The 25,220-nt window shown below is 39.7% G+C and overlaps 1 pseudogene; it reads left to right on the forward strand.

The window, feature by feature from the left end:
- Window positions 1-319: 319 nt before the first annotated feature.
- The window catches only part of LOC120293960, a 39,916-nt pseudogene continuing 15,015 nt past the window's right edge, over window positions 320-25,220 (forward strand).

Genomic DNA, 25,220 nt, shown 5'->3' on the forward strand with positions numbered 1-25,220 from the left:
AAATTTATATTCTTGGAATAGAAAAAGAATAGAAATGTGTTTGGTACAATTTATAAATTTTTGTATTTATTCATTTTTTTTTCTTGCTCACGAATCGTTGACTGCTGCCGCTGCCGCATGCTTGCCACCTGCCGCCATAGGATTGCCGACCGTTGCCGCTGACCGTTGCCGCAGGATCACCGCCCATAGCCCATCGGCCGCTGCCCCCTCCCGTGGCGGCAATCGGTGGTCCCGCGGTGGCGAGTGGTGGGCGTGCGGCGGGGGCAGCGATCGATGCGGACGACTGGTTTCCAGCGGTCGAGCGACGGCGACGGCGACGATGGTTGGGCGACGGTTGTCGGTCAGTGGGTTGTGGGTGGTGGCAATGGTTGGCGATGGTCGGGAGGCGGCGATCATCGCCGGTGGTTCGGCGATGGCAGTCGGCTGCTGGCAGTCGGCCGATGGTGGCTGCGGGCAGCCGGAGGTAGCCAGCGGTTGGCAGATGGTCGGTGGTGGCCGCAACAAGGAAGAAGAACAAAAGAGAAATAGGAAAGAAGAAAATGACTTATTTCTAGAAATTGTTCCTAGGAACAAGAAACTATTTTTTTTTTTATTTCTTGTTTTATTCCAATATATTCCCCAGCCACTTTTCTATTCTGGAAAATAGAAAAATAAGTTGGTGTTACCAAACGGATTTTTTTTTCTTTTTTTATTATGGGGAACAAAAAAATAGAAATCGGGAGAAATATAAATGTTACCATGCAGGCCCATAATTTCCATGGTGGGGGTCACTTGGGTGTGGAAAATTCTTAGTGCCATAGAAATTTCCTTGGAAATATCTTCTTGAAATGTCTCTTGCACGCTCTATCTTGCCATGTGTATAACAACCCATTGTCACAGCACTAATGACTTGTCTATTTGACATTTGACGAATTTGACAATCTTAAAAATACTTTGATTGCATTTTCTTATCGGTATTTGTAAATGAGCTAAAAAGAATAAGCTCTGTCAATGCGTCACGACAAAGTATTCCTTGATGACAATGCTCTATTTTGCAAGTCAAATCTCATTTGCTAGCAAAGAGAGTTTTCTAATCGATAATTAGTAATTCCTTATGACAACGCCAGTAAGCTTTTTATGGGATTACCAAGAAATCTTCATTGCTATTAAAATATTCAAATATTTAACTACGTTTTCATCTAATAGCTTAAGTTTTTAATATAATCAGAAATGGTCACACGAAATCTTATACGATATTAGAGTAGGAAGTTCCGAATTCAAATCTTTTCGTATTCTCATTTTTTTTGCCTCCCCAAAAATATATCTCTACTCTTCGTTTAACAACGTAAGCTTTTTGAGCAATTGGTAATGATCCCACAAAATCACACGATTACGATAATATTATAACTTTTAAACCTATCAAAATCCTTTTTACATCTTCACATGATTAATTACTTACATGACCTAATCTGCCCATTATATTTGGTGTTCGGATTACTGTAAATTATTTCAACGCAGATATAATAGGGTCTTAGAGGGTACTGGAGCACTAAATTGAACATTTACGTTTTGATTGGGTAAACATAAAATTCAGCATATTTTCCTCCTATGTGATGTATTAGGTGCCGAAACAATGGATCAACTTAAACGATAATTAAGCTTGGGCTATCTGGTAATTGAAGTACATCTTTTATTTGTTTTGTTTTTTTTTTAAATGACAAAATGGGACTTTGATAAGATTTTGCAGGGAAGTTGTTTGGTGCCGATTTTGTAATCAATCATGATTTAGGATTTTACGATATTCTGTGGCCCTAGTTGAGTTGGAGTTAAGCGTGATCGTAATCGTTTTAAAGGTTGGAGACCCGATGGTTGCTCGTGAACTATGTTCGTCTAGCTTTATCCATGACAGGGACTCCATGATTAAGCTTTAAGACCAAGAAATCATCCTTCCACGTGATGCTGTTAACTTTAATAGGGGAATTCACTAAGTTCTTACGAGTATTAATTTCATCAGAGCCGGTATGTCCATTCAAGCGGGCAAAGTCTGACATGGAAAGCTTGAGCACGACGATCGAAGTGAAAAATTTCGTTGCTTATGGTCTACTTGTGGTCTTTGATCAATTGATGGTTCACAACGGCAAAAGATCTTTTTCGTGTCGGGCTCTTTCCCACTTCGTTGAACACGTGAGCTCCGGTTAACCAAATTTAGAGTCGCAAAGATTTAATTAGATGAGCCATATAAATTTAATACTTGATTAGACAAATCCCATCTATTCTTCTTGATCATCGAGATGCCTTACATGACGACACATCGAAGTATATTATTTCAATTCCGCTCTTTTTATTTTTCCAAATCGGATAAATTTCTAATGGGTTTATTGTACATGCATCAAAATGGGCTAAAAAACTGATTCCTCTAGTTTTGCCCAAAAAACAAAACTCTTCATCTACTTTTGAACCTAAAAGTTAGAGGGAAAATATTAATTTTTTTGAGTATAAGCATCAGCGGTGACATGCTCCTTTTTATTTTTTTTTGCCATGCAAGCCAGTCCCATCCTCAAACCTTAACCCCCTCCGTCCAAATCGAATGAGTAATCAACAAGCCTAAGCTTAATCGACTTGATATGAACTTATCCTAAATTGAAATTCGATCATTGATCTTGTTGGGCAAGTGATGTATGTAAAGTACGCTAAATTATCTTCACACATACCAAGCGAATATACGAGATCAACTACAATTGCGCATAAGAAAATTTAATCCGAAGGAAAAATAAGATAAATAAATCAAAGTCCAATTTAGGGAAATAGAAGGGATCCGGTGCACTTCTGCCGTGATTTGCACCTTGAGTGGTGGCTTTGCTTTAAGGGCCAGCTATCCCTCCGATTGGCCCAAGACCGCCCTCACCTTCCTCATCCGACTTCCATCATTGTCTCCGATCTAAAAAATTCAGTTCATTTTCGTTTTATTAAGCACTTTTAATCAATAATTACTAATCAATAATATTTAAAGATTACAGTACTTTCGCATATAGTTATTTAATTAAAGGCTTATCTATTTAAAATGCAGCAGCAAAAGTAAAGAATATGTCAAAAGTTAAAATATTATTCTTAACTTAAAAAAAAAAATCAGATTATATATAAATTCACGAGTCAATAATTTGTATATTGTGAAAGTTTTAGATGATCCGGATTTAACAAAAGTCAAAGCATGTTTAATTGTTTTGAGGACTAAGGTTCAGCAGAAACTTACCATGTCGAAATCAATGAATGGTACTCACCTTCAGCTATGAATATAACTTCGCACATTGATGTAACCAACCGATGGTACGTATGTCGTAAATTAATTTAATCAATTATAAAATTAAGGACGGTTCTAACCAAATTATCATAAAATTAATTTAACGAGACTTGGACTCTATTAGATAGATATGTTGAAGCGAGGTTATATAGCTCATTGTTTTAGTCAAGCTGTAGACCCGTTTAAATGGGTCCAAAATCCATTTAATGACCCAAAATTATCGAAACGGGTCATATCAAATTTCGTGGGCCAGTCATAACAGATTTACAAAATGGAGAGACGGAAATAAGTGGGTTGTAAGTGGGTTCTTAACCAACTTAATCCACTTCCAATGAAAAGCCTGGCTCTGACCCGTGGCCATCTTCTTCTTCTTCACTGAAATCGGAGCGAGCGAGCGAGCCACACAGAGAGATATGGAGGACAAGAAGCAATGCCAGCTCTGCAACAGCCTAGCGACCATGTGCCGCAAGTCGGACTAGGCGAACCTGTGCAGGAACTGCAATTCCAGAGTCCACGGCGTGACATCCTTGTCGCCAAGTGATGGTTTTTATATGAGATGGGCTTAAGGCCCGTCCGCCCAAGTTGGGCCCAAAAAGCCCGGCCCACAAGAATACGGCCTGTGGATGGAGGGACATATAAAAGGGAGGAGAGAGAGAGAGAACGTACCGGTTGAAAACAGAAAACGTACGTACGCATCGTTCCTTCTCTCTCTCTCTCGCTTTCTCCCCAAAAGGAAAACAGTGAAGCGCGAAGGCCAATTTGCTTCACCGGATCGAACAGACCAAGTTTCTCTTCCTCTATCGGCGTCGGTGTTAATCTGTGGCTTAAAAGGTACGCTCGAATCCGTGGTGTGCTTTAGTATCAGTGATATGTGTTGTTTTCCTGGGCTCGTCTTCCGCATTGATTTAGGGGTTCGATTTAGTGTCGAATCCGGTTTTCGGGGATCCGTTATTCCCAACATTGGTATCAGAGCCCTAGTTCACGTTTTTCCCGACCTGTTTGAGGTTTTTAATTGATTTTTCGCAAAAGTAATTCGGCCGTACGGATTGGGGCGAGAAATCCCGACACCCGAGCGCTGTTCGCCAATTTTTTCGAGTTTTCGTAAGTCAAAATCAAATTCTGATGGCATAGGGAGAAAGGGGTCGTCGAGACGAGTCTGGCGGTATGTCGCACACCACCAGGAGACGCCGCACGCGCCCACACGCGCGGCCAAAAGCTACTGTGCGTGGGCGCGACGAGCCCGGAAGCGCTGGCTCGCCCAGCGAGTGCGCCACACGCGCCGGCCGGTGAACCGGCACGTGCACGATGCCGGCGGCGAACTAGCACGCGCTGGTCGGCGGACTGACGCTTGCTGACGTCAACATGACGTCACCCAACGGTCAGTAACCGCTAGGGTGACATCATCGATGACGTTAGCACGACGACGGTTGGCCGGGCGGTCACCGGCCAACGACCCGATCGGCGACCCGACCCGACCCAAACCGCGGACGCCCGACACGCGCGTGGCACATGCCGTCGGTTCGCCCGAACTGGCCGATCGGTCTGTCCGGTCCAACCGGTCCGATGACCGACGACCGTTGACCGTTGACCGTTGATTGACGACCGTTGACCGTTGACAAAAAAAATGGGGAAAAGAATGTGTTTCTTTTTCAATTAAGTCTATGTGGATTATTTGTGATCCCTTATTTGTTCTGCATTTGTTGCGAGAATGTTTCGCATTTGTTGCACGAACAATGCCTCCCCTGAGGTTGCACACACCTATTCACGCAGTTACCGATGAACAAAAAGATAGGCTGTTTAAGTTGATAGCTGAGATGACTGATCATCGATGGGAGAGTGGAGACTTAATTGATCATGTCCTTGAGGTCAATGGGAAGATTCAACAGTCATATGGAATGGTCGTCCTATGCCACGCAAAGATGGTACGATTTTTCATAAACACTCTTCCACCTGAATGGCAAGATGTGTTGAATCGCATATGGGATGTCAACGGAGCTGCTTCATATAAGAAAATTGTGATGGATTTTGTAAATGAATATTACTGCATTGTTACAAGGGAAAAGATCAAGAAATTGAACAAAAGAGGATCTTTCCTAGTTCGTGTGCTGGCTTGGTGTTAGATGTATTGGCTGTTTTCTTAGTTAAGTGTGCTTTGCGGACATCTTATGTAATGCTTACTACCTGATTGTTGTTGATGTAGCAACCTATATGTTAGTTGTATTATATGAAAACATTATTATATTGTATGTCAATTATCTCATTACTTTCTATTGCTAGTGGGTAGTTAGTGGGTAGTTATAGAAGTTTTTGTAACTTCATAGAATTTATTTTGCATAGTTTATTAATGATAGTTTTAAGTTAGGATTTTGGAGGATGATTGGAAATACAGTGACCTTTTGATTCTGAAGCCTTACTTGAAATTATTCATTAATATGATGGGTCTATGAAAATAGAGATGCATAAATGATAGGCATTAATAATTCGTGCATATATGTCTGATGTGTTAAGATCAATGGCTTCAGCCACGAAGAGCATAGTTGCCGAGCTGAACTAAGGTGAAAAGCTCAATGGTGACAACTATGAGATATGGCACATGAAAATCTAATATGTGCTGGAAGAGCAAGAGGCACTTGAGGCTCTTAACCCGACCATGGTAGAACCCGAAGAAGGAAATACTGCACAAAGACACAAAGAGATAAGGAAGCTTTTGCTGCATGGAAACGAAAGAACTCTCTTGCTCGCATCACGTTGCTGAGCAGCATGGAAAATGACGTCATGCGAGAGTTTAGGCGTTTTGACAATGCCAAGGAAATGTGGGAGGCATTGGCTGCTAGATTTGGTCATACTTCGGTGACCAGACTGAGACAGCTCACTATTAGGTTTGACTCCTATAAGAAGCCTCATGGTCAGACCATGAAGCAACATCTTAGAAAGATGTCAAACATGATAAATGAGCTGAAAGATGCTGGCCATGTCCTCACAGATGAGCAATAGGTGCAAGCAGTGATTCGTTCCTTGCCTTAGAGTTGGGAGCATATGAAGGTGCACCTGACCCATAATGAAAATATCAAATCTTTTGAGGATGTAGTGCGCCATCTTGAGCTGGAAGAGGACCGCCTCTTGGCGGCTAAGCCGGATGCAGAACTCTATCATGCTAGTTCTAGCTCAAATGGAGCTTCGAGCTCCAAGCGCAAGCACCTTAACTGGTTTGATAAAGGGAAAGGCAAGGAAGAAGGTCCTTTAGGGAAGAAACCCAAGTTTAACCAACATGAAAGAGGAAAGCGTCCTCACATGAAGAAGCTTGCAAGGGTGAAATGCTACAACTGTGACAAGAAGGGTCACTATGCTCGCGACTATCGTGAGCCAAAGAAGGTATGCACCCCTTGTACTTTTCAGAACTTTACTTTTGTGTCGAGTTCTGTGTTCTTAACTGAGTCTAATCCTTTGTGGACTGTGGATTCAGGAGCGATGGACCATGTAGCGAAGGATAGAGGATCCTTCATGGAATTCCGACGAGTACCAACTAGAACTAAGTGGATCTATGTGGGAAACAACTCCAGAGCTGAAGTGAAAGGAATTGGCACATGCCAACTGAATATGCGTGGTGGGCGCACTTTGTTCCTACATGATGTGTTGTATGCTCCGGAGATTCGTCAGAATTTAGTGTCTGTATTAGTGTTGGTTAAATTAGGTTTTAATATGAACTTCTATAGTAGATGTGTGAATTTGTTTTTGGATACAAATTACTATGGTTGTGGTTATTTTCTGGATGGTTTCATTGTATTAGATATTGATTATGTTAATGCAAATGTTTGTTATTCCCTTCTCACGTCTCCTAATACATATGATAATGATGTGAATGTGTGGCATGCTAGACTTGGTCACATTGGCCAACAGCGTATGAATAGACTAGCCAAAGAGGGCTTGTTGAGCAACATTGAAAAAGTCGATTTGCCCATATGTAAGCATTGCTTAGAAGGGAAAACGACAAAGAAACCATTTGGGAAAGGTAAAAGAGCTGAATTTCCTCTGCATTTAATCCATTCCGATGTCTGTGGTCCAATGAATGTGAGAGGAAGGCATGGGGCTGTTTATTTCATCACATTTATTGATGACTATACTCTATTCGGATATGTCTATTTGATTCCTTATAAATCTGAAGCAATAAGTTGTTTCAAAAGGTTTATGAACCTGGTAGAGAATCAATTAGACAAGAAAATAAAAGCATTGAGATCCGATCGAGGTCGAGAATATTTATCTAATGAGTTCAGAAAATTATGTGATGAAAAAGGAATAGAAAGACAGTTGTCTATTTTATATACTCCTCAACAAAATGGTGTTGCGGAGAGAAGAAACAGAACTCTACTAGAAATGGTTAGGTCCATGATGGCGCATGCTAACTTACCTATTACCTTTTGGAGTGATGCGTTGTTAATTGTTACCTATATACTTAACCGTGTGCCTTCCAAATCAGTTACTTCCACTCCATATGAGTTATGGACAGGCAGAAAACCGGACTTAAGTTTTCTTAAGCCATGGGGTTATGCCGCCTATACACATAAGTCCTCTCACAAATTTAGGAAATTGGGTCCCAGAGGAAAGAAGAGTATTTTCATAAGGTACTCAGAACACTCGAAAGGATATGTGTTCATAGGTGAGCAGGAAAGTGGGAGTATAACTGAGTTTGAATTAGAGGATGAATTTCCTAAGAAGGGCGAAATAGGGGAAGATTGTTCCCTATTTGAGACCTTGGATCAGGATAATGATGTTAGTGGAGTTCGTTCAAGTGGGAGTAATATGAGAAGTGATGAATTGAATTCAGCTCATTCTCAATTGCAACCACATGATGAGACGACATCATCATTACCTAATCCAAGTGGGAGCATGATGGGGAATGATGTGCAAAGTGTACAATCTCCCATACGGCGAACAAGTCGCCAAAGTATTCCTCATCGACGTTTAGACATTGAAGGGGAAACTTTTATGGTTACTCCACAAGATGAGGATGAGCCAAGAAATATTAATGAGGCTCTGAATTGCCCTAGTAAGGAAAAATGGATTAATGAAATGGAAGAGGAAATGGAGTCAATGAAATCAAACCAAGTCTGGGAACTGGTTGATCTTCCAAAAGGACACAAAGCTATTAGGAACAAGTGGGTTCTCAAAATAAAGCGAAAGGCTGATGGCTCGATTGAAAGGCATAAGGCTCGCCTTGTGGCGAAATGGTATAATCAACGGGAAGGAATTGATTATGAAGATACGTTTTCTCCTGTAGTGAGATTTACCTCGATTCGCATTATTCTGGCAATAATGGCTAGTCTGGATCTTGAGTTACATCAAATGGATGTAAAGACTGCTTTCCTCAATGGAGAATTAGAGGAAGAAATATATATGGAACAACCTGCCGGTTTCATAGTGAAATGCTAAGAAGAAAAAGTATGTCGACTTTTGAGGTCGATATATGATCTTAAGCAGTCATCAAGACAATGGTATATACGTTTTCATAATGCCATAATGGCATGTGATTTTACGATGATTGATGAGGATCATTGTGTATATATCAAAAGATCCAAGGATCAATTTGTGATCATATCATTATATGTTGATGATATACTAATTGCAAGAAGCAATATGGAGTTTGTTAAAACTGTCAAGAGTTGGTTGTCTTCCAACTTTGAGATGAAGGACATGGGTGAGGCTGCATACATTCTTGGAGTTAAGATTTCAAGAGATCGTTCGAAGAGATCGTTCTCTTTCGCAAGAAACATATATAAATAAGGTTCTTGAACGATTTCGTATGCAAGATTGTAAACCCATAAACACTCCTATTGCAAAAGGTGAAGGATTGAGCCATAGATTGTGTCCAAGGACTCCACAAGAGAATGAACAAATGAAACATGTTCCTTATGCTAGTGCTGTTGGGAGCTTGATGTACGCTATGATGTGTACAAGGCCCGACATATGTTTTGCAGTTGGAATGGTGAGTAGATACCAATCCAATCCAGGTCCAACACATTGGAAGGCCGTTAAGAGAATACTGAGGTATCTGAAGGGAACTGCTGATTACAAGTTGAATTACCAAGGAAAGGATCTGCGACTTGAAGGCTATTTAGATGCTGATTGGGGAGGAGATTTAGATGAAAGGAAATCTACCTCAGGATTTGCTTTTTTACTGAGCAATGGTGCCATATCATGGAGTAGTAAGAAGCAAACGTGTATAGCCTTATCCACGATGGAAGCTGACTTCGTGGCATTATCAGCAGCAGTACAAGAAGGAGTTTCGCTTAAGAGATTTTTGGATCATTTATGTGTTATTGAGAAAGTTGCAAATCCATTATTGGTTAATTGTGATAGCCAAGCAGCTATAGCATACACCAAAGATCCAAAGTATCATGGCAATACTAAACATGTAGATACCAAGTATAACTTTGTAAAAGATATGGTTGCACGAAAGGATGTGAGCTTACAGTACATATCTACGCATAGAATGGTAGCAGATCCTATGACAAAGCCAATACCTAGAGATGTGTTTTGTGGTCATGTAAAATCTCTAGGATTGCGTAGAGTCTGATGTACTGGATTGTAATTTCCCTGAGTTCACATTTATGAACTAGTGTTGTTTCATTATTAATGCCTATAAATCTTTGTTTGATCTTTATGCATCTTAATACTCAGTGTATTATTTTAAGTTGAGGAAGTATGTCGAACAGATAAAAGATTAGCCCACTCACACGGGTAATCGCCTCTATTTACTGTGTGATAAATAGAGATGAGACTGTTTTTAAGCTTATTATCTATGTGATAATCGAGAGCTCAAGCTTAAAATACGTATGTCGCCTTAACTGAGTGTTAAGATGAAGACATAATACTTACTATGCCCGAAAGTAAAATACCCCACATATTTTACTTTATTTGTCTAAGATGCCAGATGTGAGTTCTGATGAATTTTGTAAATGAGCAGATATGTGAACTCAAGTTAGACATTGGGTATGTCTGAACTATCATCTGTACGGTATTGAAAGGTGTAGACATACGCTCCATGGGAAAGGAGTTAATACCGTAATACGTATTTCATACTACGTATGCATAAGACGACCAATAAGAGTGGCAAAAAGTTTGATCTCAACTTTTATGACGTGTGAGACTCTTGAGGAAAAGAGTTCATCAAATTTTAGTGCCCTCATGACTTTTACTTATTCTCAAGGTTTTTATTTAGTGTTTGCTATCTTAGGATGTTGTCAATGGTTATGAGTTGATTCGATCTAATGGGACATTTCTAGAAAAGCAAGCTGAACTGAAATTGAGAGTTTGAAGGAAAGAGGAAGATCGATTTTAGGGAATCACATTGTAGTTTTTGTATTCACTGGTCGACCAATTATGACTGTCTTTGGGATAATTATAATTGTGAATACAATATATATATATATGTTTAAATATATATATCATGTTTAAAAGAGATCAAAAGAGATATAAAATGTGATCAATCGATCTAGGGTACTGCATACTAAATCTACTCAAAGCGTGACGCCTATTATGAGCTGCTATATATTCCTAACAAATGTATAGCAACGAGCTCTCAAAGTATGCTGGTCGCACGGATTATTCGCCGGTATGAATGTTGAAGGGAGGTAAAGAAAATCCTGTTCGGCCCACCATGTGTGAGTGGGAGATGATGGTTTTTATATGAGATGGGCTTAAGGCCCGTCCGCCCAAGTTGGGCCCAAAAAGCCCGGCCACGGGAATACGGCCCGTGGATGGAGGGACATATAAAAGGGAGGAGAGAGAGAGAGAGAAGAGAGAGAGAGAGAACGTACCGGTTGAAAACAGAAAACGTACGTATGCATCGTTCCTTCTCTCTCTCTCTCTCGCTTTCTCTCCCAAAAGGAAAACAGTGAAGCGCGAAGGCCAATTTGCTTCACCGGATCGAACAGGACCAAGTTTCTCTTCCTCTATCGGCGTCGGTGTTTAATCTGTGGCTTAAAAGGTACGCTCGAATCCGTGGTGTGCTTTAGGATCGGTGATACGTGTTGTTTTCTCGGCTCGTCTTCCGCATTGATTTAGGGGTTCGATTTAGTGTCGAATCCGGTTTTCGGGGATCCGTTATTCCCGACACCAAGCACTCAGAGGAATCTCCTTTGCCACTCGTGCCAAAGGCCCACGCCACGGAACGCGATGAGAGGCTGAGGCTCACGGCCGACAGTACGTGTCCACTTTGGACCTGTTGATGAGGTGCTCCGAGAGGAACCACAACCGTTGAATTTGGTTGTGGTCCAAATCTGGGTCGAGCTTGCTGGGATTCAGGTTTAGAGAGGGTTGAATTAATAATGTTCGGTATTATGAGCTCCTTCGTTGGTTGTGGCTCCGCGAGGGAATGATTGTTTTGGTCGTCCGTCACTTCGGCTGCGGCGGCGATGCCGTGTTAGCTGTATGCGCGATTTCGTTTTGCTGCGGCTAAGGCACAGAGAAAGTGGATGGTCTGATGATGGGGTCTAGTTGCAGTCTTTCATCAATTATTCAAATCGTGTGGATCTATGATGGATTTATTTTTCGCCCAATACAAAATCTTCAGTCCACCTTTTTTGCTTCAAAACCATCCCCTTACTTTAGAAAAAAAGTGCCTTCAATCGTCCTTATTTAGGTCCGGCGATGAAATTTGCCAACTTGGCGTTAATTATTTTCTGGCGTGGATTTTTTTCTTTTATTTGTTGATGTGCATTTTTTTTTCTTTTTCCAAATGTTCTCTCTCTCTCCCCTACAAATTCTTCTTCTTCCTTAAACCCTCCTAAATAAAAAACTCAAAATTTAACAACCATTTCAATGCAAAAACTATGATTAGTTTCCCCTCACAACCCTCAATTGAGTGGCCATGGCCGCCGGCTTGAAGCTTGAGTGGCCATGGCCTCAAATTTCGTGGCTCGGAAAGATCTTACAACCATGATATCGAGTTGAAAGTCGAGTTGTCATGGTTGCCGCAAGCTTACATCAAGCGGCCAGGGTCAAGAGCTTGAGTAGCCATGGCATTAGAAAGCTTGAGCTTAGACATCCCGGGACCGGGAGCTTAGAGCTTGGGCTCTACGATTGGCCTACTGGACCTCATCTCTTTTTTCTCTCTATTTGATTTTTTTATGTTGCTCGACGCGACTCCAATGTAGTGTCTTAGTGTAAATCGAGTGAGTCATAGCAGGACATGCGTATAACTGTAAAAATTGACCATCGAAAAAAATTATGACCGAAGGAATGCTTGACTTTTTTTTAAAAAAAAAGTAAAGGAACACTCGGTGGAACAACAATTTTAATTTTTGGATAAAAAATTTAAAAAAAAAAATCAATTGTGACATTATCCATTTATTTTATTTTTTTGGCTAGTGTTAACTTTTGCTGTCCAGCCCCACCCTTCAAGCCTAAGAGGTAAGGATCGAGCACCACACCTCCCCCGTCCAAATGGGATGGTAGCTAATGAGGCGAAATTTAAGCAGACTGATGCAAACTTATCTTAGATCCACTTTTGTTGTGGAAATATTATTTTCATAAAATTGTCATCAATCTTGTTACACGAATTAAATATGCAAAGCAAAGTTATATATCTAGACATATTAAGAGTAAATTCACGAGACAAACGGTGATGGTGGCAGTGTAAAATAAAATGCATTGCGAATGGATTGAAATCTGGGCAAGAAAGGGACGTGATGTACCATTCTCATCCCGTCCCAGCGTACCCATACCAGCCTCCTAATTCACCAAATTCTGGCTTTCTTTCTTGAGCATCGCGGTACACTTAAGACCCGAACAAATCCCCCACGAATTCGCGAACCTCCCACGCCATCTCCGGGAATTGTAGCCACACAATACCACCGCCCCACCCTCCCCTTCCTTTCTTTCTCTCTCTTTCTTTTTGTTCTTATTTTTTGGGCTTTTGATGGAGAACCGTGGGACGACGGGGTGTCCACAGCACGCAACGCATTGGGGAAGTTCGGGTCGGTCGGATCTTTCAATTCTTTAATCATTTTCTATTTTATTTATCTAGAAATTGAAAAGAGAAAGAGAAACGATTTTCCAATATGGGAAAAAAGGGGAAGAAGAGGGAGGATCGACACCGGTGCATTTCAGCCATGATTTGTCGCATCGAGTGGTGGCGGGAATTTACCTTTAAGAGGAAGAAAATTGGCGGCCCCGCCGCGGGGGGGGGGCGTGGAGGCAACCGTTCCTCCCCCATCTAGGCCCCACCACCACCCTTCACTCCCCTTCCTTGTCCCCTCCATTATTGTATTTTTGTCTCCCATCACTACTATAACGGTTCGTATTCATTTATATTCATTTTAGCAAATTTAATACACAAAATTTTAATTACTAATACACTTGCACTACACATTGTAAAATTAATCTCTCCATTAAACATTATGGTATTTTTGAATTAGGGATCCCATCAAAAGCTCTTGTGTGGGAGTAGTTGCTGTTAATTATAAATTTGGTTCTCTTGATTTTCTTAAGTTTTCGTGGAAAAAACCATGATGTGAACATATAGCCTCGAAATATAAGCTAAGCTGACCACAAATCACTCCATCGGATCAAACGTGCACGTCAAAACTACCAGCCCAAAAGAAATTTGCAAGAGAAATTCCAACACCGCCTGTATACTAAGATACTCTATACATAAAGATAAAAGATGTGAGCAAAATAAGAGACTTCCCAAATTTTAAAAGGAAAAAATATGGTTGCACTGTAAAATAAAGAAAAAACCCCAGAGCAAAGTAGTGCCATAGAGCGAACTAGGTGGAAGGCCCAACTTGCGGATGGACCGGGCTCAGCAAGAGTCCTATGTTCAAAGAAGGCATGAGAAGAAATAAAGATAATGATAATTGGTTTTCACTCATAAATAGCATGGCTGAAGATGTTTCTAAAACTCTATTGTTTTGAAGACCACAATTTAGCATAAACCCACGCTATAAAGATCGGTGAGTTCTGCTAACCTTCGACTATTCACATAACTTCATAGGTTGATGAGAGCCACCACTCGTACAACTATCTCAAGTTGATTTAACGAAGCATAATATTAGGGACGTTCCACCTAAAGATTTACTCTTTGAATAGAAAAAAGTAGTTGATCATATGGATAGATTTCAAGGTGTTGATCCTTCAAGACATAATTCTTCGGCACATTATTTGACACCCCGAACCCTTCGCAAGTCGTCACCAGCGGCAATGTTACACCTTATCACCTTTCTACTTTGAAGAAGTGTCCTAATTCGCAGACACATTTTTTTTTTTTTTTTACAATCGGTCCCAACGCGACTCATTATGTGGAAGCAAATTAAAACATCACCGTCTCTCCCCCTACCAACCATGATACAAATACACACCACTAATCACCATAATTTTATAAACAAGCCACGACACTTTATTTACATATATATTTTCAAGATGGGATTTCTTTTGGGTCGGTACATCAAAAAGGAAAAGCTAGGACTCAGCCACGTCCAGCCTAAAACCTCAAAAAGAAACCTCGACCCTCAACATCACACGTGCAACAACCCCCATCATAAGTGTCGGCTAACTATCCCAAAAAAGAAACAGCTCCTACTCGTCACGTGCAGGCCTCACACCCAACCCGGTGCATCAGGCGGTGGCGGCGGCAACATCCCTCGCATCGCTCCATCCCGACGAACATGTACGGATATGAACTCCTGAATAACAGGGCCCTCAGCCAGGCCTACGTCGTACATCACTAGATAGCGTACTCGGATAAAAGTCAGTCCAGGAATAGAGGGACAGTCTATCTCAGCACACTCGACCTCTACATCGGATGGTAGACCATAAAATACACCACGCGTGACGGCAGGAAGTGGCATACTGGCTAATCTGAAATGTTATCCCCAAAAGGGGTGAGTACAACCACTTAACAGATAGGGAAATCCAATAACAACTCAATGAATCGGGCAGATCATACATGCATTGCAGGCGTTACTTACATTGAAGCCATGCGCACACTATCATGCATCATCATATCAATTTATAACACATACATGTGTATCATCATTGTATCATACATGTCATCATCATCATGACATCATCATATTACACATGTCATATCATATATCATTATCATTATTATCACCATGCATATCATCATGCATATCATATCATGGGTGATCATCATATCACATCACATATCATCATCATCATCATCATGCATATCATCATGCATATCATATCATGGGTGATCATCATATCACATCACATATCATCATCATCATCATCATCATCATCATCATCATCATCATCATCATGCATATCATATCATGGGTGATCATCACATCACATCACATCACATATCATCATCATCATGCATATCATATCATGGATTAATTTTCATCTTTTATCTTTAAATTTGATCACCACATCACCCACTTCTCATATCATCAATTTCATCATCCCTTCGGGCAAAGACCTCCGACAGGGGTTCCCAAAGCATTCCAGCCATCCCATGGCCACCGGCTTCCGGCCCCCCACATTCCGGGCATCTCACATCTCAACTAGCATCACGAGGCATTCCCTTCGGGCAGAAACCTCCGATAGGGCTTCCGGCCTTTACCCTTCTAGCCAGGCATCTCGCACCCCAATCCTGGCATCGCGAGGCATTCCCTTCGGGCAAAGACCTCCGACAGGGCTTCCGGCCCCCCACATTCCGGGCATCCTGAATCTCCCAGGGAATTTCGGCAATGTATCTCTATACATTCCGAGCATCATCCGCCATCACAACCATCTCCTCATTTACCATCATCCATGTTCACCAGTATTTTATTCACATTTTAACATGGCACATGGCATGATATCAAACAAATCATACTAGGCATGACATTCACACATGCATTGATTCAATTGCCATACATATGCCAAAACTCTATCACATATGCATCTCAATTCAATATCATAGACATATCAAGGCTTTACCACATGCGCATCTCAATTCAATATCATAGACATATCAAGGCTTTACCACATGTGCATCTCAATTCAATATCATAGACATATCAAGGCTTTACATGCGCATCTCAATTCAATATCACAGACATATCAAAGCTTTATTACACATACAACATAAATTAATTAAATGGAATCTATGGCCAATGAAATAATTCCTTTTTATTTATTTATTTTTATTTTTTATTTATTTATATATATATTTTACATTTTTTTAAAATAACTATAAACTCCCAAAATTATCAAAATTCAAGAAATTATTAAACAAACCCATAGGATGATAATTACTTGCAAAATTCATGGCCAAATTGAATTTTTATATAATTTCATAATTTTCCCAAAACATCCTATGTTTCTCGGATGAAACCAGAATGCACGGTTTCCGAATAAATTCAATTAAAATATCCATATGGCCTCCAAAAATTACGAAATTTTACAAACTGATAGAAAAGACATTTTCGCACAACTTTCATGAGAACTCCAAGCCAGATTATTTTTAGATTATTTTATACAACCTCACGAATCTTCTGGATCCATTACCGCATCATCCAGTGAACACATCTCCGAAATATTTAGATTTAACCTACCTATTCTCTTTATTTTCCTCTGAAATTTGGATATGTTATACATCAAGGTATCCTATACAATTTTCATGAAGATATCCAAGTCAAATAACCAAATTAGAGTCATCATTTAGGTCCTTGAAGTCTCGGGTATCTCAAAATACATCATCAGAATCATCTTCTTCAAGATCTAGTCTATTCACTAGGCTATACTTGTTCATTTCACTTAAAATTTGAGTATGTTGTAGTTTAAGATGTCTCCTACAACTTTTATGAAGACATCGAAGTGAGATTCTCAACAAAAACCAACATGCAACCATGAATCCAGCAAGAGGTCAGTAAAAACTCTCCAGATCTGAGGTCTCCGTATAACAAGACTTTAACCCATCAAATATCCATAATTTTTCACGAAATTTCAGTATGTTATAGTAAAAGATGTTAGCTACAACTTTCATGAAGACATCGAAGCCAAAATCGGACTCCAAACACACATGCAAGCTCAAACAAGTTACTGACTCACACAACCCGAGCAAGAACAGTCACACGACTTAAGAACAAGCCAACCTTACCTCGGTTTTTCTCACTTAAAACACCCAAAATCTAACAAACAAACAATATACAAGCATGCAAGAGAAGTTAGAGGACTCCACTTGCCTCTAGGATGAACAAACGACAGCATACGGCGGACGGACACGGCGGCGACGGCGACTCCCTCCTTCTTCTCTCTCTCGGCCTCTCCCTCTTTCTCTCGAAATCTCTCTCTCTCTCTCTCTCGCACCCTCTCTGTTGGCCAAAAGAAATCTGGCCACCTTCTCTCTCTCCTCTCCTCTTATACCCCCTAGAGCCCATCATTGCTAATGATTACATGCCACTTAATTGGACCAATGCATGGCATCCTAGTCTAGGCCAATGCATGAGGGCCTTGTGCCACTTGTCCAATTGAATTTTGAATTTGGGCTTCTTGGGCTTGGGCCATCTATGGCTGGCGACTACTCCTCTCTTGGGCCTCTATTGGGCCGGCTAGCTTGGCTCATCAAGCTTAGGCCAAATGGGTTTAAGGCCCATTCGAAAATTAATCCCCCTTTGTTTTTTTTGAATTCCTTTCTATAATTATTTCTAAATTCAAATTCTATCTTGGCCAAAGTCTTGGGGCATTTTATTTATTGAAATTTAATTTTTTTTAAAGTACATGGCCAAGCATAAATTATTAATCTATCAAATTTAAATTTCCACAATCATATGCACAAATCATCTAATTAAAAGACTAATGGCTAAAACATAAGCCATGGAAATTTTCATCACCTAATTAAAGACTTTAACACACCTTATGGCTTGGCTTTGAATTTTGGGATGCCACACATTAATTGATTAATTGACTTTGACCGAATGAGTGAAAGGTAATCTTCACTTCTAATTCTTCTTGGACATATAAAGTTTTGCATATGGGAAGATGGAAAATATGTCTTTAGAGATTAATGGCACTTGGTTCTTTTTCTTCTTTTGCATTTTACTTCTTCTTTATCTAAAGCCGCATGCTTGATAGATCATATTATTCATCTTCAATTCAACCGATATGAAATTGCACCAAGAAATATGGAGAAAGGACATTAGAAACAAGCCTTCATAAGGGAAATGAAATTTCAAGCTGTCCCAGTGACAACTTATTAACTAAACTTACATTACTAGTTTACAAAGACAAATTCCTCAAACAATTTCATTGTCCACGAAATTTGATGGCCTTTCGCTTTGGCTTCACTATCCATTCAGCTGCTTTATTCTCCAGGATCCTCACACCTTGCATGAGCCATTTGGGCCTTCCCATTTCAAATGCTATGTATGCTATGGAAATCCCAATTACGATTCCCGATGCATATCCAATCCACATTATTTTATGTTTGAACCAACTCTCATGCCCTTCGCGATCGAAAATTAATGAGGACGATGATGGAGGAGGTTGAGCATCACCAGGGCATGCTTTTGGCAATGGAGTTCCACATAAGCCTTGATTCCCACTAAATGAGTCACTTGAAAATGTGCTCAATTGATTGTCTTGTGGAATTCGACCGGTGAGTTTGTTCTTCGAGAGGTTTAAGTACCCGAGGGATGCCAAATCTCCGAATTGTCGAGGAATCAACCCACTAAACTTGTTCGAAGAAAGATCAAGCCATCCAAGATTAGTCAAATTCCCTAGAGTTTGTGGAATGGAACCCGAAAGATGGTTATGAGAAAGGTTGAGCCCTACTAGAGAATGAAGATGTCCAATAACTTCGGGGATATTCCCTTGAAAAGAGTTGCACGACAAGTCAATAATTGTGAGGAAGGTCAAGATCCTCACTAGCTCAACCTCTAGCCCTTTCATCATCACGGCCACCGAATTCTCGTATGTCCCCTGTCCAAAAGATCGTGTCATATACAATGATGTGTCTTGCACATTTTCGTCATTCATCATGCCTTTAAGGTTCATCATCAAGTTGGCAGGCAAAGGACCGCTGAAGTTGTTATTGGAGAGGTCCAAAATATGTAACTTGCTAAAGAGGTGATCTCCCCTTGGGAATATCCAAAAGATCCTTCAAATTGTTGGACCTCAAAACGAGAACTTTTAGTTCTGGGAGTGTTCCCAACCATCTTGGAAATGTATCATCTATTTGATTGTGACTAAGATCCAAAACTTCCAGATGTCTACATTTGACAAGCGATCTGGGCAATGTGCCTTCAAATCGATTTCGACTCAAGTCAAGAGTCATTAAACCACTTCTCGAAGAAAAAAATTGAGGAATTGTGCCCTCGAGGTAATTCATTCTCAAGTTCAAAACTGATAGATCGGTGCTAAAATTTGTTAAGCACCGAGGCAAGCTACCCATTAAACTGTTGTTGGACAAGTCAATAATCTTGAGCTCAGTGGCATTGCATATCAAAGAGGGGATCTTTCCAATTATCTCATTACTTGCAATGGAATAATAAAATGTGATAGGAGATGGAAGTGGAATTGGCCCTCCAAACTTATTGTTGGACAAATCTATAATAGCTAATGAGGTGTTTGAGAAAAACCCGATGGGCCATGACCCAGTGAAATTATTGTTGGAAATAACTAAAAATTCAAGAGCGGGAAAGGAGGGTCCAAAGACAGTAAGGTTGATCTTACCATAAAATTTGTTCGATTGCAAATCAAGGTCATACATTTGTGGTGCTTCTAGCCAATGTGGGAAGATATCACTGAACTCGTTGTGACCGAGATGTAGCATCGATAAGTTCACACAATTAACTAGAGAGCGCGGTAATAGTCCTTGTAATTTATTACTGCTCAAGTCTAGAGATAGGAGATTAGTTATGTTACCAAAACATGATGGCAAATTCCCAGAGAGATTATTGTTAGATAATTTCAAATATTTGAGTGAACTAAACTGGCAAATCCAAGAGGGAATCTCATTGGTGAAACGATTGTTGGAGGCATAAAATAGCACAGTTGAAAGAGGAAGAATGGGGAGTGGTCCTTCGAATGAGTTGTTCCTAAGGTAAATATATGACAATCTCTTCCAGTGCAATAGTTGTATACCTCCCTTCAAAACGTTATTAGAAAGAATTAAGGTGTCTAATGTATCATGGCTTATTCCCCAAAACCACATCGGGATCACCCCAGTAAGTCTATTTGAAGAGAGGCTTAAGATTCTTAACCTTTTCAATGAATTCAAGAAATAGGGAAATTTGGTCAAATTGCAAGAATACAAATGCAACATTTCAAGCTTTGGGAATGTATACTTCGGTGTACTGTAGTTTAGGTTTAGCTCTTGAGAAACATAAAGCACTCGGAGATTTTTAAGCTTTGTAAAGATTTCAAACTCTACAGCCTTGCTAAAGTTATTCCAACAAATATGTAGAATTTGGAGTTGCTGGAGATATGCTAATGATGATGGGATGTGTCCTGTGAATTCGCACTCTACAAGAACTAAAACTGTTAAACTCTTCAAGGTACCGATTGAATTGGGTATTTCTCCAGAAAAGCCTGTAGACAAGAGAGACAAATGCTGGAGAGGACTAGTCCAATTGAATTTGGGAAGAATCCCGGAAATGTTAGGATTGTAATTTATGTTGAGAGTAGTAAGGCTCGGTAATCGAAAAACGGTATCTGGAAATATCCCACGTAAGGAACAATCATTAATGTTTAAATCTGTCAAAGAAGAAGACAAATTCGCAAAGGACTTTGGTGAAACCATGGACATGTTTACTTCATCAAGAACAAGCTTTCTCAATGTTGTTAGATTTTGAACAAGCATTGTGAAAATTGAATTTTCCAATTTGAGAGAAGAGGACGAGTCTGTGTCGAAAAAATAATTATAAGAGAGATCAAGCGACACCAACTTGGAGAGGCGGGAGATTTCACTGGGAACAGAACCCGAAAAGGATGAAGTAGAGAGATTCAAATGAGTCAATGTTGCAAATGCACTTAGATTAGATGAAATGTGAGAGCCAGTAAAGTCATTACCGAAAAGGTTGAGTTTCCAAAGATGGCGAAGAAGAAAGAGAGAACTATTGGAATGGAGAGTGCCACGAAGCCAACTGCAAGTAAGATCAAGACTGATGATATTACCAGTGGCACCATCACAAGCGACACCATCCCATAAGCAGCAATCCACGCCCTTGTACCATGAATTTGTCTTTGGATAAGACTTGACAATGTTTATATTTGGATAGAAGGAGAGGAAGTTATTCTGATAACAATGGTCTGATGCCTTGTTATCAAGCACGAAGGAATTCTTAAAATGGAGTAAGGCATCGCGTTGGTCAGGAGGGCAAAGGGGCAAAGCAAATCGAAGGGAGGAATGTAAGAAAAAGTGAAAACAAAGGAGGTGAAGGATATGATGCCACGCCATTCTGTAATTTAGCAGGCGAGTGAGTTTATTGGTGGTGGAGGAGAGTCCTTCCACTTATATAGCCCTTTTGTAGTGTGAACTCATCACGTGAGCCTTCTCTTAAAGGTCAAAGTCAAAGTCTTCTTAAAATAAAATAATCAAGATCACCAAATCTCCATGGGAAAGAGCCTTGGTGGGGTTAGTTGAGTGTGAAAAATTATTAGTGCCATAGAAATTTCAGTGGAAAACTCTTCTTCGAAATTAATCTCTCCATTACTTGCGGATGATTAATTTAAAAGAAATGCTTGTCAAGTATTTTATTGCTCCAATTGAAAAGGGAAAGAAAAGACGCGGTTTGGTAGAAATCAAAGTTTTCATGAAACGACATTATTGGGGTTACATATATGGTATTCTTTTTCTTTTCATTGTCTTGGCCGGGTTAGTTGGGTGTGAAAAAACTTTTATTGCCATAAAATTTCCAAGAAAAAGTCTTCTTTAAAGGTCCTCTTGCACCGCGATGTCATGCCACATGTACTAATTCCATGTCACAGCACTAATAACTCGATTTGACAACTTCTGAATTTGAGTTTCTTATATTCTTTGATTGCAATTTTTGTTGGTATTTGTAAATGAGCTAAAGAACGAAAAAAGACATATTCTTTATATTTCATATGCTAGTAGAGAGAATTAGGGTGATTGTAATGTTGATTCATCCATTAAAAGCACAGATAAAAATTCATAACTTGGCTATCGAAAATTAAAAATTCTCCACGACAAAGCTTTTATGCTTTTAATAGGATTATTAGGAAACTTTCATTATGACAAAATTATAACTTTCAATCCTGTTGAAATCTTTTTACTTCTTCACATGACTAGTTTCTTACATGACTTATGGTGCATTTGGTTCAGATTTCTCAAGGAGCTTTCGGCCTCCAAAGCCCCTTGGGGAAATGTTATGGTATTTGACAAACCTTTCGAAGTAGCTATTGGCCAAATGCTGGACTTGGAAATGCTAAAAGCTCAAAGCAAATAGAAACTAGCTTTTCAAAGTAGCATTTGCAAAATGCTGAAACTATGGTTAAATAATTTTTTTCCAAAACTATCCTTACCAATTCTTTAGTTTTTTTAATTTTGCCCCTTGTTATTGTTCATCTTCTTTGCGAAGGCAGGCAACGAGGTTGTGCGACCATGATATGGCCGCATGAGGTCGTGCAACTGCTTGGCGACGGTCGCCTGGGGTCGCACGACCTCAAGCCTGGGGTCACGCGACTCTCACTGAGGGTCACTGCAGGTCATGCGACCTCAGCGGCTGGCACTAGATCTAGCTCGCCGATGGCCCAAACCCTTCGTCGGAGCCGGTGAAAGATTTGATTTCTTTTTTATAAAAAAATTATAGTAAAAAATCTTTGTGAAATTTTGTTTACCAAAAATTACTTCACCCATAGTTGTTTTGCAAATGAGTTTTTACCAAACATAATTTGCATTTCCCAAAAGGCTTTTGGCTTTTAGTATTTGCATTGTATCCAAAATCCATTTTTAAAGTCGAACCAAACCCACCCTTAATATGCTCGTTATACCAGGCGGTTGAATTATTGTAAATTGTTTTTAACATGTAATAAAAGGTCTTAGAGGATGTCAAGGCACTCAATTGAACATTTACTTTTTGGTTATATAAACATAAAATCCAGCACATTTTAGACACGGCATGGCCATTCTCATCACAAGAGTCCAGCGCCATGCTATCAAGCACGAAGACATTTTTAAAAATGGAGGAAGATATCGCGTTGGTCAGGAGGGCAAAGGGGCGAAAAAAAGCCAAGGGAGGAATGAAAGAACAAGTGGAAACAAAGGAGTTGGGGGAACTAATGCCTTTCTATTTTACAATTTAGCATTTTTCACTTATGATAAAGCCCCTTTTGTATAGTGAAGTAATCAACACGGGTCTTCTATATAAGGTCAAAGTCAAAGTCTTCTTAAAATGGCATTATTAGGCCACAGAATTTCCATGGTGGTATTTATAAATGAGATTAAAATATTATCAAATGACAGTGCAAGACTTGACAAGTCGAATCCCTTTTGTCAATAAAGAGACTTAGGAAATTTTCTAATCAATAATTAGTAATTCCTTATGATGACAAAGCCAATAAGCTTTTTATAGGATTACTAAGACAAAATATTCATTATAAGGATATTATAACTTTCAAAACTTGTCGAAATCTTTTCACGTCTTCACATGATTAGTTACTTACATGGTCTGATATGCCAATTATACTAGGTGTTCGAATTTCTATAAAATGTTTGAACGTGTATATAATAAGATCGTAAAAGGTGTTGGGGCACCTAATTAAACATTTACGTATCAATTATGTTAACACAAAATTCGGCATATTTTCCTCATATGTGATGGAAAAGGGGCCAAAACAATGGATCAACTAAAAAAACAATTAAGTTAATAGGAGAATATTATAGATCGAGAATTCCCATAAAGCGCGCTATCTTGTTATCAACGTACATCATTTCCTTACTTTGTCTTCTACTATGGATAAAAATGGAAGAAGCCGGGATTTGAGACCCCTCCTTGATAAAATTTTCCAAGGACGGTGGTTGGTGTCAATCACGATTCAGGGATTAAGACATGCGCCTAATTATTTTAAAGGTTTGAGACACGATGAATGTCTGTCTAGCTTTATCCATGACCAGGGCTCGATGATTAAGCATTGTGTTCGATGGTTGGGCATATGCTTTTAGTCCTAGAAATCATCCTTCTATGCGATGCCATTTACTTTAATAGGGTAAGTACACTAAGTTCCTAAGAGAATTATTTTGCCGGAGCTGAGATGTCCATCGACGGTGGCAAGAGTCTAACATGAAAAGCTTGTTCATAATAATCTTATTGAAAAATTTTGTTGCTCGTGGCCTAGTTATGGTCGTTGATCAATTGATAGTTCACGACAGCCAAAGGTCCTTTTCATGTTGGATTCTTGCCCTCTTCGTTGAACACAAGAGCTCCAAGTAACAAAATTCAGAGTAGGAAAGATTTAATAGAAAAGCCATGTATATTTGACGACTTGATCAGGCAAATTAAAGATCCGAGGACTTTATATGGCCCCTATAGGAAAGATACACTATTTCTTTTTCTGTTTTTGGGCCATCAAGGTGTGTCACATGACAACACCTCTAATACATTATCTCAACTCCACTCTTTTCACATTTCAAATCGTGTAAACTTTTAATGGATTTACTTTATTTTTTTTTGCGTCGAATGTAGATTTACTTTACATGCATCAAAATGGGATGAAAAGGTGCCATTAGAACATGTAAAATTCCATTGATCCCCTAGTTTTGCCCCAAAAAACAAAACCCTCCATCCACTTTGAACCTTTAAAAAAAAAACAAACGCATGAGAAATTCCAAAAGTTACTTATATACTAAGATGCTATGTATGAATACAAGATACAAGATACGATTAAATTAAGGGATGACCCACATTAAAGAAGGAAAAAAAAAGAAAAAAAGAAAATATTGATCCCACCATTAAAAAGAAAATATAGAGCG

The sequence above is a fragment of the Eucalyptus grandis genome, chromosome 5 (genome assembly GCF_016545825.1).
Source record: "Eucalyptus grandis isolate ANBG69807.140 chromosome 5, ASM1654582v1, whole genome shotgun sequence".
Classification (NCBI taxonomy): domain Eukaryota; kingdom Viridiplantae; phylum Streptophyta; class Magnoliopsida; order Myrtales; family Myrtaceae; genus Eucalyptus; species Eucalyptus grandis.